This window comes from Mus caroli, unplaced genomic scaffold (genome assembly GCF_978045245.1).
Source record: "Mus caroli unplaced genomic scaffold, Mus_caroli_1 scaffold_5, whole genome shotgun sequence".
Lineage (NCBI taxonomy): Eukaryota > Metazoa > Chordata > Mammalia > Rodentia > Muridae > Mus > Mus caroli.
In genome coordinates this window covers 67,090,980-67,094,662 of record NW_028227260.1, presented here as the reverse complement: position 1 = coordinate 67,094,662, position 3,683 = coordinate 67,090,980, and the positions used below count along the sequence as shown (strand labels likewise).

Here is a 3,683-nt window from a genome sequence, read left to right as displayed (position 1 = left end):
TAACCCTCTACCATAAAGCTATTTCATTGTTACTTCACAGCTGTACTTTTGCAACTGTTGTTTATCATCGTGTACTGTCTGATGTGTGAGCCTGTGGGAGTTACTACCCACAGATTGAGAGCATCTGCTCTACAGTCAGAGCTGAGCAGTGCCCCTGGTTTTGCCCCATGCCTGCCCCAGTTTTTGCCCCATGCCTGCCCCTGGCGACAGCTGTTTCACATTGAGTACTTTATATTATTTTTTTCCGAGACAGGGTTTCTCTGTATAGCTCTGGCTGTCCTGGAACTCACTCTGTAGACCAGGCTGGCCTCATCCTCCGAAATCTGCCTGTCTCTGCCTCCCGAGTGCTGGGATTAAAGGCATGTGCCATCATGCCCGGTTATGAGTACTTTTGTCCTATGTTCAACCCTTTTTCTTTTGGTGGGTGATGAGGTGCAGCAACAGGGTGGAAACTGTTCTTTTCCTGCCCCTCTAGGAACACTAGTCCTCACCTACAATGCAGTCTATCTCCCCCAAATATGGTTCTCATGGATGAACTTCTCAAAAATGAAATAATGTGTTTTTTTGGAAAAGAACAAAAAGAGCAGTAGTCCCTTAGTGGGACTTAGGGCAGCTTCTGAGCAGACACCATGCACCCAAGCTTAGCCAGCTGTTCCGGGCCTGGATTCTTAGGGGCCAGGCCTGACAGCAGCCAGCATTTCCCACCTTTGCCAAAGACCCTGCCCTTGCCCTGACTCCTGTCTTCTCTGGGACAGTCTCATACAGCTCATTTTTGTCTCCTGTTCCCTGCATGCAGCAATCCTTTCTCCTTTCCAAGTCTTCCCCATCCCAGTCTCCGCCCTTCCGGATCAGTCTCGCTCTCTGGAAGGCACTGCACTCAGGGAGGACTGGACTAGAATTTGCACTTCATCTTTAGGCCTCTGCATAGTCCTCCCCTTTGAAATGAGTTTCCAAGTCCCCTGGCCAGCCCTGGACCATGGCACTAGAGGTGTAGAGAAGGCACCAAGATTGCACCTACATGGGTTGTAGAGAACGTGAAGCCACACACACTATGCACACAGGGTGTAGGGAGCAGAGAAGAGTGCCTACTTGTCTCTGGCTTGGTGTTGGTGAAGTGAGTCTTTAGTGGTGCTGTGAGCCAACACGGGGGAACCTTCCCATGGCAGTGGAAGTGAGGGTCTAGGGCCTGAATGTCCACATCTTCCAGGTCGTGGCCTGACAAGTGTTCTGATCTCCATCTGAAAAGTTCTCGTTTTCAAAAGTTTGGGGAGTGCGTGTGTGTGTGTGTGTGTGTGTGTGTGTGTGTGTGTGTGAGAGAGAGAGAGAGAGAGAGAGAGAGAGAGAGAGAGAGAGAGAGAGAGAGGGGAGAGACAGACAGAGGAGAGGGCTGGGTGAGAGGAAAGGGAGGGAGACAGGGAGACTGAACTCCTATGGGAGAGTATCACACTATTAACACCTGGGGCATCTCTCCTCCACCCTGCATCCAGAGTTTATTTTTAAAAAGATTTATTTATTTCATGTGCGTACCAAGTTGCTGCCTTCAGACACACCAGAAGAGGGCATCAGATCCCATTACAGGTTGTTGTTAGCCACCATGTGGTTGCTGGAAATTGAACTCACTCCTCTGGAAGAACAGTCAGTGCTCTTATCCCCTGAGCCATCTGTCCAGCCAGATTTTTAAAGTGTATTACAACGTGTGAACTCAGGTTTGCAGGCTTAAACCATCATGCTAGCCTGTGCGTATGGGTCCCCCCCCCCTTTTTTTTTTCCTTTCGGCTTCTAGGAACTTTATTTTCCTTCCACCTCTTCTCCATTGTTCAGGTGTCTCCTGAGCAGTGGAGCTCAGGACCACTCAGTGGTGGCTCCAACCCACTCGGTGGCCTGTTCTGTGGGAGCTGCTGACCAGTCCTCAGTGGCTGGCTGTGCACTCCAGGCTTCCGCAGAGAACTGCTAGATGGGCACAGAGGGAACCTGCACACCCTCAGACCAGTCAGCCACCTCAGGCTGAGCAGCAGTGAACTCAGGAGCTGGTGTGGTCCATTCGCCCTGAAATTTTTCCTTGGTCACAGCCTTCTCAGCAACAGCCTGCTCCTCCTTCTCAATCCCCTCTGGGTCTCTGTAGAAGTAAAGAGCAGGCATGACCTCCCAGGGGTGCTCACGGGAGATAGAACCTGGCATGCGGAGTATTTCCCAGGCCAGCATCCACCACATCAGACCCACGGAGTGAGCTCCCTTGTTGCATGGGATGGCAATGTCCACATAGCTCAGGGGAGAATCTGTTACACAGAGCAATGGTGGGCAGGTTGACATAAGAGGCCTCTGTGAGTTACTGGTGGTCAGCCCTGGGATCGGTCACCACTGGAAGCCATGGCTCCCTGAAGGCTGCTTGGATCTGGTTAGTGAAGGTCCCAGGTGTGAAGCGGCCAGCAATTGGAGTGGCTCCTGTGGCAGCAGCAAACTTCAGCACAGCTCGCTGGCCAGTGTTCCTGATGATGCTGATATCAGTAGGTTCTCAGTGGCAACAAGAGCTGGAGCTGCAAGCAGCATCCTCTCCCAGGTCCCCTTCAGATTTATGATGTAGATACTGTCCCTTTTCCTTTTTAGATGTACTGCTCCTTCTGAGAGTCAAGGTTGGTGCCACCTAAGTGCGTTCCTACCACAAGGCACTTAAGGACATCCTCCTCCTTCATCTGCAGGACATAAGGGCTCCAGGCATTGTGTAAACTTCCCTTTAAGTTACAATGGGAACCAAGAACAATGTCGTATGGACCTGTCCCCAGGTAGTGTGGAAAACTGCATCTGGTTTTGAAGGTGATGTGTCCACACATGTGTGGAAGGTCTTCCTCAGGTCTCTTCTCACCCTTCCCACATGTCACAAATGTTTCCAAATGTGGTACTTGTATGTCCCAGGTCCATCTTCCCTACTACCTCTAGGGCTCCACATCCTGGCAGACTGGATTTCTTCCAGCCTGGAGCAGGGATCCAGTGCCAGGCAGGATCTGAGGTTGAGGGATCAGCAGGTGTGGGTTCTGCCAACCCACAATCCTGAGAGGTGGGGCTTTTCACCTTTCGTGTTGGGAGCTGGTGATGCCAAGTCATTTGGGGCCATGGAGTCTGTCCCTTGCCTTGGCTGTGTGTGCTGTGAATCTCTGATTACACTTGGTGTGGAAAGCTCTGACTTAGTGACTGTCAGCATGAGGTGAGACCTAAGCCTTTGGCCGATGCAATGTACAGTGTGCTTGGTTGGTTGGCTTTAACCTTTCATTAAAGGTGTTTTTTTTTTTTTTGAAAGTTATACCACAGGAAGGCATGGAGTGTTTGGAAGTGCAAGACACAAAACTCACTGATCAGAGCTCTCAAAAAATAGTTTCCTAAGTAGGCTCTAGATCCTGCCCTAGGGTATATTCTCAGAAAATCTGCCCAGAGGTCCTGAAGATAGATGGCTTAGTAGTTAAAAGGTTGCTATTCCAGAGGACCTATCTTTGAGTCCCAGATCCCCCATCCAGCTCACATCTTTTTATAACTCCAGTTCCAGGAGAATCAGAGACCCTTTTCTGGATTCCTCCTGCACTAAGCACACAACACACATGGTCCATAGACACACATGCAGACAAACTACTCATACACAAGGAAAATAAAAGTGTTTCAAGATTCTTCTTGGTGAGAGAGTGATATGCAAGCTT

At 50.1% G+C, this 3,683-nt stretch overlaps 1 pseudogene; it reads right to left on the bottom strand.

Annotated features, from left to right (window-relative positions):
- Window positions 1-1,842: 1,842 nt before the first annotated feature.
- Window positions 1,843-2,828, bottom strand: LOC110286312 (small ribosomal subunit protein uS2 pseudogene; annotated as a pseudogene).
- Between the last annotated feature and the right edge of the window lie 855 nt (window positions 2,829-3,683).